The 10,530-nt window shown below is 47.2% G+C and overlaps 1 non-coding gene and 1 pseudogene across 1 annotated transcript; one reads left to right on the top strand and one right to left on the bottom strand.

Moving 5' to 3' along the window:
• The first annotated feature begins 1,786 nt into the window (after window positions 1-1,786).
• LOC137325807 (U2 spliceosomal RNA) lies at window positions 1,787-1,957 on the top strand (annotated as a pseudogene).
• Window positions 1,958-3,981: 2,024 nt separating this feature from the next.
• LOC137325662 (U1 spliceosomal RNA) lies at window positions 3,982-4,145 on the bottom strand. Its single transcript, XR_010963908.1, has one exon. It is a non-coding gene; the product is annotated as a U1 spliceosomal RNA (small nuclear RNA).
• Between the last annotated feature and the right edge of the window lie 6,385 nt (window positions 4,146-10,530).

The following is a 10,530-nucleotide window of genomic DNA, read 5'->3' on the forward strand; positions in this document are numbered from 1 at the left end:
TCTCAATTCAGGAACCATTCCTTTAGAATGGAAATTTGCACATCACTCCGCGATTCAAGAATGGTGAGAGGGGGAAACCAGGAAATTATAGACCAGTTAACCTAACATCTGTTGTCGGGAAATTACTAGAGTCGAAAATCAAGGATAGAGTGACTGAACATCTTGAATAAGGCCTACTATCTGTGGAAGCCAGGGCCCTGTTAACCATTGTGCACAGACAGGCAGTGAGCTGAAACTGAGGGGAGCCCTCACTCACCTCCAAAGCTCCATTGCTCACTGGAGCATTAATGAAAGGAAGGATCTTCCTTTCATTACAATCACCTCAATTGTCTCATTTCAATGTTCCTTGCTTTATTTTAACCTGCTGCTTCTTTGTCTGTTACCCGTCTGCTTTTTGGTTGCTCTTTCCCTCTTCCCCATCTGTTATAGAATCAGAATCAAACAGCACAGAAGGAGCCCATTGGGCCCATCGTGCCTGTGCCGGCTCTTTGAAAGAGCTGTCCAATTAGTCCCACTCCCCAGCTTATCCCCCGTAGCCAAATTTTTCCTTTTGAAGAAAACATCCACTTTCTGCTTTTCCCTCTGCTCTTGTCTCTCCATCTCCCCCCGTTCCCTTTGTGTCCGCAGGGTCACGATGTACAAATCTCCAGAGAAAGGGGGGAAAGGCGTGCCTTTGTGTGCGGCTGCATCAAGCTGTGCATAGACCCTCGGTACGCAAACACAAAGTGTCACTACGTGCTGAGGTTCTACCTGTCCCCGGTGTTGAGAAGGATGGGCCTGGCCACGCTGCCACGGAACGCTCCGTCCAGTTGGACCGTTCCGCCCCACCTGTCCTGCGTGGAAAGGTTTGTGCAGGAAAACACCTTTGACCACAAGGCGATCAACAAGTGGTCCGCACGTAACGTCCTCGAGACCCTGCGGGAAAAGGAGATGGTGGATCCTGTCGGTTGGTTCCCCGAGCAGACTGTCAATGTCATTTGGCAGAACGCCTCATCGCCAGAGCTTTCAAACAAGCACCAAGACCTAGCTTGGCTGGTGGTGAGAAGGGCCCTTCCCGTCAGATCCTTCATGCACTCCCGGGCTCTCAGCGCCACCGCGCGCTGTCCCAGAGGAGGCTGCGGTGGAGACGAGACCGTCACCCATCTCCTTATGGAATGTGCCTTTGCAAAGAAGGTCTGGAGAGAGATGCAGTGGTATCTGTCCAGGTTCGTCCCGAGCAGTTCCGTAACACAGGATTCTGTGCTCTATGGGCTGTTCCCGGGGACGCACACTGAGACGGACATCGGCTGCTGCTGGAAGACCATCAACTCGGTGAAAGACGCCCTTTGGTCTGCCCGAAACTTGCTGGTCTTCCAGCACAAGGAGCTGTCCTCGACCGAGTGTTGCAGACTGGCACATTCCAAGGTCCAGGACTACGTGCTGAGGGACGCACTGAGGATGGGTGCGGCCGCCGCAAAGGCTCTGTGGGGAAAGGCAACCGATTAGAGCCTTCCCGCCATTGTAAACCGAGGGGCTGCAATCAGGGAAAAACCCCCTCGGGCAGAATGTAAAATTCAAATTGCTGTAATGTACCTGTAATGAATCTGAAATGAATCTGTAAGCAATAATCTGTGTTGAGTATGATGCAATGAGACACCCGAGAGTGTCATGAACTGCAATGATGTCCAATGTGTTCATTGAACTGTACTTGACGTAACCTGCAAATTGTATAATCTGTATTGTGTACATTTGGAATGTGATATGACAACTGTTTTATATGTATTGCTGCAAATTTTATGAATAAAGTATATTTTTTGAAAAAAAATCTGTTCTTATCAGTTTAATATCTGATACGTCCCCTATCTGGGGACCATATATTAAATTGATTTTTGGAACAGGGAGATGGAACAGGGGCTTGCTCCGTCCACTCCACGCATCGACCCAGTATTGCAGTGTCTCTGGGAACGGTGCACCTCCCTCTGGGGAGATATTCAAAAGGAAAAAACAGCTCTTTCCCAGCGTCTCTCTACGTGTGTATGGATTATTACTCAGAATAAAGCTGATATATTGCACTTACTTTCTCAGCTCATTGCTATTCTTTTCTTCTCCTGGGCTGAGTGCCCCTCGCTCCCTCGCAGCGATATAATTCAAACTGCAAAATACCTTGACGTCGTTGACTTTAAACGAGCAGGGTCTGCGTGTCTTTGTGCGTACAAATGAAAACTGCGAGATTAAAGTGTGCGTGCTCCTGAACTCTCTGTCTGTCTGTCAAGGAGAGGAAAAGGCGGTGGTGGTGAGGGTGGAGCATCGCGCTCAGGAAAGGAGACTTTCTTTGATGGTGCCAATTAATCCGCACCAGAAAGTCGCTCCCCCCGACCGGGATTCGAACCCAGGTCTCAACGAGTTTGAAAGGTTGCGTCCTGTCAGAATTCTGGGAATTCCTCCTTTTCCGAGTATGTAAAACTGTGGCCATTGACCAAAATCCTAAGATGGAAGGATAGGTGAGACGTCACCAGTCTCTGTTTCAATGCAAAACCTACAGCAGGTGGTCAATGATCAGCACTAATTCGAGAGGCAGTCGGTCATTGAGAGAGGCAACTGCTCCAGACATGGCGGAGCCATGCCTCGGTTCTGATGCAAAACCAATCGACAGCGAGGACGTGGGGTGAAAAGGGAACCTTGTGTGGCAAGTGCTCGACGATCGGAATGAATTCGAAGAACAATGGCCCATCGAGAGAAGCAATTGCAACATGATGAGAGACCATCAAAAGCCATTAAAGACTCTTAACAACTTTGTAAGAACTGTTAAACAGACATGGAAGGGCCTCATTTAACAACGAAAACTATTGTAAGAGAGCGGTATATAAGTGGAAGCTCGAAACCCCTCTCTCTCTTGTTTGCTCTCTTGCGTTTGGTCTCTTGTTTTTTGCTCTTGTTTGCTGTCTCTGGTTCTTGCTCTCTTGCTTCTTAGCTCTTATCCCTTTTCCAGCTCTATCTCTCTTTCTCTCTCTCTTTGTTCCTGCTCGCTCTTTTTTTTTCACCCGAGCTCTCCAGGGAGACGAGCAGCTTCCAGTGAAACCAATGTGAGAGAACCGGTCAGCCAGACCGAAGAGTGCAAAGGAACGGTGAGCCCCGACCACACGTGTGTGTGTGTGTGTGTGTGATAGGTGTCTCCAGGGTCCCCACCAGCCTCTTAGTTTTGCGGGATAAGGTACTGTAGTGGGTGTGTGTAACTCAATGTACTGTGCAGGACCGTTTTTATCGTTATTTTCTTCGTGTTGATGGAATAATCAAAGCAACATTCCAATTAAATTCAAACACCGAGTTTGTGTGTTCTCTGTGTTATTCGGCTACGTGATCCATCACTGGGTGCGTTAGCAAAAGTCCTGTCTTCCTGAACCCCCGGTCCGTGAGGTATAAGTGTTCCTTGGCTAGACCGGGGACCAGATATCTGCACCGATCAATAGGGTGAGAACAACCCCAAAGCACCCTACAGTCCTAACCACTAGACCACCAGGGGAGCTGCCTCAACCTCCCTGAGGAACCTGGACATGAGGCTGAGAACACGCACACCGGCCCCACTGGCAGCACCGACCAGCAGGGAGCTGTCCGTCCAGTCCTTCCCTTTCACAGGCTTTTGGCCCTCGATTAAACGGCAAAGGTGTTCAGAAGGAAGGACGGGAGGGTGGGAAATCAGTGGAATGTCATACCTCCGACCCAGAAAACAGGTCTCCTGGTCAAAGCAGTCCTGCCCCGCCCTGCCATTAAAGTGACAATGGACAGGGCCCAGCAGCTTGAGACATATCTTTCTTTCAATATGCAAGTTCCTTTTAAAAAGCTTTCCTTCCACAGCAGCCTCTGGGTGAGAGAGAGAGAGAGAGAGAGAGAGACTCACTGACTGACACAACGTGCACACACACACACACACACACACACACACAACACCGCCTCCCATCCGATTGGTGGACTACTGGATCGAAAATCAAACTTTTAGTTTCAATGCAGGGGAGAGCCCGAACGCAGTCCCCCACTACCACAAATTTTGCAGTTAAGTATCCCGCATTTGGGGACATCGCAGGCGTCAGCGCACCCCGCGTGCAATGGGCTAGCCTCATCCTGGGAGATCCACCTTCAGGATCACAGATTCTCCCCTGCCAGGTAAGTATGCCTTATGTCACCACACAGTGCCACTTGACAGCATTCACTGCCTCTTCACTCACAATGTGCTAATGCTCAGAGATTAATTTTGCTCCTGTATTGTAACATGTATCCGATAACATACTCAGAGAAAATACTGCAGCGATGCAGTGGTCTTTCCCCATGGCCCTGTCAATTTTTTTCCAAGTCAAGTATTTATCCAATTCCCTTTTGAAAGTTACAATTGAATCTGCTTCATCCACCCTTTCAGGCAGTGTATTCCAGATCATTACAACTGGCTGCATAAAAAAATGTTTCCTCATGTCGCCTCTGGTTCTTTTGCCAATCATTTTATCTCTGTACCCACTCGTTACTGACCCTTCTGCCTCTGGAAACAGTTTCTCATATTTACTCTGTCAAAACCGTTCATGATATTGAGCACCTCTAACAAATCTCCCCTTCGCCTTCTCTGCTCCAAGGAGAACAACCCAAGCTTCTTCAGTCTCTCCACATCACTGAAGTCCCTCATCCCTGGTTCCATTCTAGTAAATCTCTTTTGAACCCTAAGGCCTTTCCATCCTTCCTGAAGTGCAGTGCCCAGAATTGAACACAATACTCCAGTTGAGGCCTAACCAGTGTTTTATAAAGGTTTAACTTAACTTCCTTGCTTTTGTACTCTATGCTCTTAATAAAGCATATGGGATCCTGGACTTGATTAAGAGCCTTCTCAACTTGTCCTGTCACCTTCAAAGGTTAATGTATATACACCCCCAGTTCTCTCTGTTCCTGCACCCCCTTTAAAATTGTACCATTTAGTTTATATTGCCTCTCCTTATTCTTCTTACCAAAATGCATCACTTCACACTTCTCTGCAGTAAATTTCACTGCCATGTGTCTGCCCATTTCACCAGTCTGTCTCCGTCCCCCTGAAGTCTGTTACTGTCCTCCACATTGTTTACTACTTTTCCGAGTTTTGTGTCATCTGCAAACTTTGAAATTATACCCTCTAGATCCAAGTCCAGGTCACTAATATATATTAAAAATAGCAGTGGTCCTAATACTGACCCCTGGGGAACACCACTCTATACTTCCCTCCAGTCTGAAAAATACCCGGTCAACAGTACTCTCTGCTTTCTATCCCATAGCCAAGTTTATATCCATGCTGCCACTGTCGTTTTAATCGCAATGGGGTAGAAATTTGCTAACAAGTCTATTATGCGGTACTTTATCAATTGCCTTTTAAAGTCCATAAACACAATATCAACCCTCTCCGTTACTTCATCAAAGAACTCAATCAAGTTAGTCAAACTCGATTTTCCTTTAACAAATCCATGCTGACTTTCATTTATTAGCCCATACTCTTCCAAGTGCCAATTTATTTTGTCTGGATTTTTGCCTCAAAGTTTCCTCACCACCGATGTTGGGCTGACTGCCTGGAATTGCCGGGTTTATACCTCGCCCCTTTTTTGAACAGGGGTGTAACATTTGCAATCCTCCAGCACCATCCCCGTATCGAAGGAGGATTAGAAGATTGTGGCCAGAGCCTCTGTAATTTCTACCCTTACTTCCCTCAGTAACCTGGATTGCATCCCATCTGGACCAGGTGACTTTTCTACTTTGAGCCCTGCCAATCTTTTAAGTATCTCCTCTTTATCTATTTTTATCCTGTCCAACATCACTACCACCTCCTCCTTTACTGGTACAATGGCAGCATCCTCTTCTCTAGTGAAGACCGATGCAAAGTATTCATTTAGTACCTCAGCCATATCCTCTGCCTGCACAAGAAGATCTCCTTTGACTACCCTTTTACTATTCGTGTGTTTATGAAAGACTTTTGGGTTCCCTTTTATATTAGCCTCTAATCTATTCTCATCCTCTCTCTTTGCCCCTATTATTCCCTTTATTTTAAACAAGGTCTCCACTGTACTTCCATTATTCAGCCTGGTTCTCTACTGTATTATGAACCTTACATTCATCATAAGCCTCCTTTTTATGTTTCATTTTAATCTCGATATCTTTAGTCATTCAGGGAGCTCTAGCTTTGTAACGCCCTTTTCCCCTCATTGGGATGTGTCTACTCTGCACTCGAACAGACTTCTCCTTACTGGCCTCCCATCGTTCAATTACCGTTTTGCCTGCCGATTTTTGATTCCACTCCACCTGGGCATGATCTCTTTTAACTGACTGAAATTTGCCCTTCTCCAGTTAAGCATTTTCACATTTGATTGTTCCTTGTCCTTTTCCATTACTATTCTAAACCTAATGACATTATGATCACTGTTCCCCAAATGCTCCCCCACTGAAACATGCTCTACCTGCCCCACTTCATTCCCCAGAACTAGGTCCAGCACTGTTTCCTTCCTGGTTGGGCTGGAAACACACTTCCAGAAAGCTCTCTGGAACACATTTCAGGAATTCCTCCCCCTCTTTGCCCTTTATACTGTTACTATCCCAATCTATATTAGGATAATTGAAGTCCCCCATTATTACTGCCCTATAGTTCTTGCATCTTTCTGTAATTTGCCTGCAAATGTTCTCCTCTCTCTCCTCCCCACTATTTGGTGGCCTGTAGTATACACCCAGTAACATAATAGTTCCTCTATTGTCCCTTAATTCGAACCAAATAGATTCTGTCTTTGACCCCTCAACAACATCATCCCTTTCCAGTGCTATAACAGTTTCTTTGATCAACACTGCTAGTCCCCCCTCCTTTCTATCCTTCCCTCTTTCTCCTGAATACCTTGTAGCCAGGAATATTAAGTACGTAATCCTCCCCTTCTTTGAGCCAGGTCTCTGTTATTGCCACGATATCATTGTCCCATGTGGCGACTTGAGCCTGCAGCTCACCAACCTTATTTACCACACTACGTGAATTTACGCAAATGCACTCCAATCTTTTTTCTGATTCGTTCATGGAATGTGGGTGTTGCTGGTGGTGGTGAGCCGCCTTCTTGAACCGCTGCAGTCCGTGTGATGAAGGTACTCCCACAATCTCATCTTAAACTGCCTCGCATTTTCCCCCTGACTGATCCCTATTTCTGAACTATTCTTTAATCTAGTGCTACGTGTCCCTCCCAGTCCTCTGAGCATCTTGTTTCGCCCCTCAAGTATTTCCTCCTGGTGTCCATTCCCCTGCCAAATTAGTTTTCACCATAAGACCATCGAGATAGGAGCAGGAGTAGGCCATTCGGCCCCTCGAGCCGACTCCACCATTTAATGAGACCATGCCTGATCTGATTTTTACCTCAACTCCACTTTCCCGCCCTTTCCCCATATCCTTTGACTCCCTTGCTGATTAAAAATTTGTCTGACTCAGCCTTGAATGTATTCAATGACTCAGCCTCCACAGCTTTTTGGGGTAAAGAATTCCAAAGATTCACGATCCTCTGGGAGAAGAAATTCCACTTCATTTCAGTCTAAACCGGTCACCCCTTATTCTGAGACTATGCCCCCTGGTTTTAGATTCCCCCATGAGGGGTAACATCCTCTCAGCATCTACCCTATCGAGTCCCCTCAGAATCTTGTATGTTTCAAGAAGATCTCCTCTCATTCTTCTGAATTCCAATGAGTATAGACCCAACCTGTTCAATTTTTCCTCATAAGACAACCCTTCCATACCCGGAATCAACCTCGTGAACCTTCTCTGAACTGCCTCCAATGCAAGTATGTCCTTCATTAAATAAGGGCACCAGAACTGTATGCAGTACTCCAGGTGTGGTCTCACCAGCACCCTGTACAGTTGTAGCATGACTTCCCTGCTTTTATACTCCATCCCCCGAGAAATAAAGGCCAATAGTCCGTTTGCCTTCCGGATTACCTGCTGCACCTGTATGTTGACTTTTTGTGTGTCATGTACGAGGACACCCAGATCCCACTGTACCACAGCATTTTGTAGTATTTCTCCATTCAAATAATATTTTGCTTTTTTATTTTTCCTCCCAAAGTGGATGACTTCACATTTTCCCACATTATATTCAAATTATATTATATTAACCCTCCCCCACAGCACGAGTTAAGCTCCCCATGAGGACACTGGTCCCAGTTCTGTTGAGGTGTCACCCGTCCATCTTGAACAGATCCCTCCGACAGAACTGGTCCCAATGCCCCAGGAACCTGAAGCCCTCTCTCCTGCACCATTGCTCCAGCCACGCATTAACTTGTCTTATCCTACTATTCCTACACTCACCAGCAGGAGACACTGGGAGTAATCCAGAAATTACTATCTTTGAGGTCCTGCTTTTTAACTTCCTCCCTAGCTCCTGAAACGCTGCAGAACCTCAACCCCTTTCCTTCCTATGTCATTGGTTCCCACATCGACCACGACTTCTGGCTGTTCCCCTGCCCCCCCTCAAAATGTTCCGCACCCTCTCAGTGATGTCCTTTACCCTGGCACCAGGGAGGCAACACACCATGTGGGACTCACGTCGCCGGTTGCAGAAATGCCTGTCTATCCCCCGGACTTTCGAATCCTCTATAACAGCTGCATTTCTTGTACCCCCCCTCCCCCCGACCCTGTGCAGCCGAGTCTCCCACGGTGCCGTGGATTTGCTCCAGACTGCACTCCCCCATGGTGTCAACACCCTCACTGGGACTCAACACTGAATACCAATTTGTGAGTGCCACACTCCCAGGGGACTCCTGCACGGCCTGCCTGTTCCTTCTTGTCTGTCCGGTGGACACCCACTCCCTCTCCACCTGAACTCTCTGCAGCTGGGGGGTGACCACCTCCTGAAACGTGCGATCCACAAAACTCTCAGCTTCCCGCATTCACTGTAGTGACGCCAGCCGCCCCTCAAACTCAGAAGCCCTGAGCTTGAACTCCAGCAGATGGCGGCACTTCCTGTACATGTGGTTTTCCAGGACACAAAGTGCGTTCTGGAGTTCCCACATGGCACAGGATGTGCATGGGACGGGCCCCAGCTGTCCTGCCATGGAAACTGTTTCTTTAGCTTTAAGGCACTTTACTGTTTATCAGACAGTAAAACACGAACCAACCACTAAAAAACACTAACCAATGAACTAAATACTGACTGACCTGCCCTCGGCGCGCCTCCTTGCCTTGTTTTGATTCCTCCTGCGTCTCCCTTTATGCTCCGCTCAGTCAACATCTGCAGTTCTTGGGTTTAAATCACTTAGCACCTCCTTCCCCCTCTGCACCTAATTCCCACATGCACCAATTTCCCAGTTGAATGTGTTCACTCCGTTCGAGGCTCACTCTCTGCCTTTCCCAAACTCTGTGCTCAATCTCCACACTCACATCATCAGTAAATCTCCACACTCACATCAGTGAAAATCCACATTCATCAGTAAAAATACAGAGCAAGGAGTCTCGCACACACCATCCTACAATATACTTTCATTATCTGTGCAGCGAGACCGAGATCAGAGTTTAAACACACTAATACTCACCAACCCGCCTGCAATAGCACATCCCAGGATTTTTATTGAACTCTCTTATTCTCCATTTGTACCACACAGAACAGTGCAGATCCCTTCTCCTCAGGGCACTGCATCACCTGTTATTTAAATCCTCCTGTCCAATAAGATTCTACGATTCCATCAGTCAAAATCCACACACACATCTCCGGTCAAGATCCACAGAGCAAGGAGTCTCGCACACACTCAATCACTGTTAGAGCAAGGAGTCCCGCACGCACCATCCTACAATACACTTTCATTACCTGTACAGTGAGACAGAGACCAAGAGTTTAAACATGCTTACACTCACCAGTCCGTCTTCAATAACACATCCCAGGAGAAAGAGCGAGAGAGAGAGGGGTCAGTGCACCTACCTGCCCTGATATAACAGAAGCTTGTCAGTCAAAAGTCCTCTCCTCCCAGTCCAAAGCCCCTATCCTACCAGCTAACTGCTTTCTCTGTCTCAAACAGCCCCCTGCTGTGGAAAGGTCCAAGTTGAGTCCGTCTGTGAGGGGGGAGGGCATTTTGTCTTGGTGCAGTGACCCAGATTGTTCCTTCCCGGGGCTGTGTGAGGTGAGACCTCCTGCTGGGAGCCAGGTCTAAGGTCTGCTACCTGGAGAGGACAGAGCTCTTTTCACCATTGTGTGCAGACAGGCAGTGAGCAAATGAACTGAACGGAGCCCTCAATCACCTGCAAAGCTCCTTTGCTCACACCTTCCTTTCATTAAACTCACCTCAATTGTCTGATTTCAAAAGTTTCCTTTCTTTTATTTTAACCTGCTACTTCTTTGTCTGTTATCCATCTGCTTTTTGATTGCTTTTTCCCTGTTCCCTATCGGTCATAGAATCAAACAGCACAGAAGGAGGCCATTGGGCTGACTCTTTGAAAGATCTATCCAATTAATCCCACTCCCTGCTAATTCCCCGTAGCCCTGCAAATTTTTCCTTTCGAAGTCGACATCCACTTTCTGCTTTTCCCTCTGCTCTTTTTCTCCG

The sequence above is a fragment of the Heptranchias perlo genome, chromosome 9, assembly GCF_035084215.1.
Source record: "Heptranchias perlo isolate sHepPer1 chromosome 9, sHepPer1.hap1, whole genome shotgun sequence".
Lineage (NCBI taxonomy): Eukaryota > Metazoa > Chordata > Chondrichthyes > Hexanchiformes > Hexanchidae > Heptranchias > Heptranchias perlo.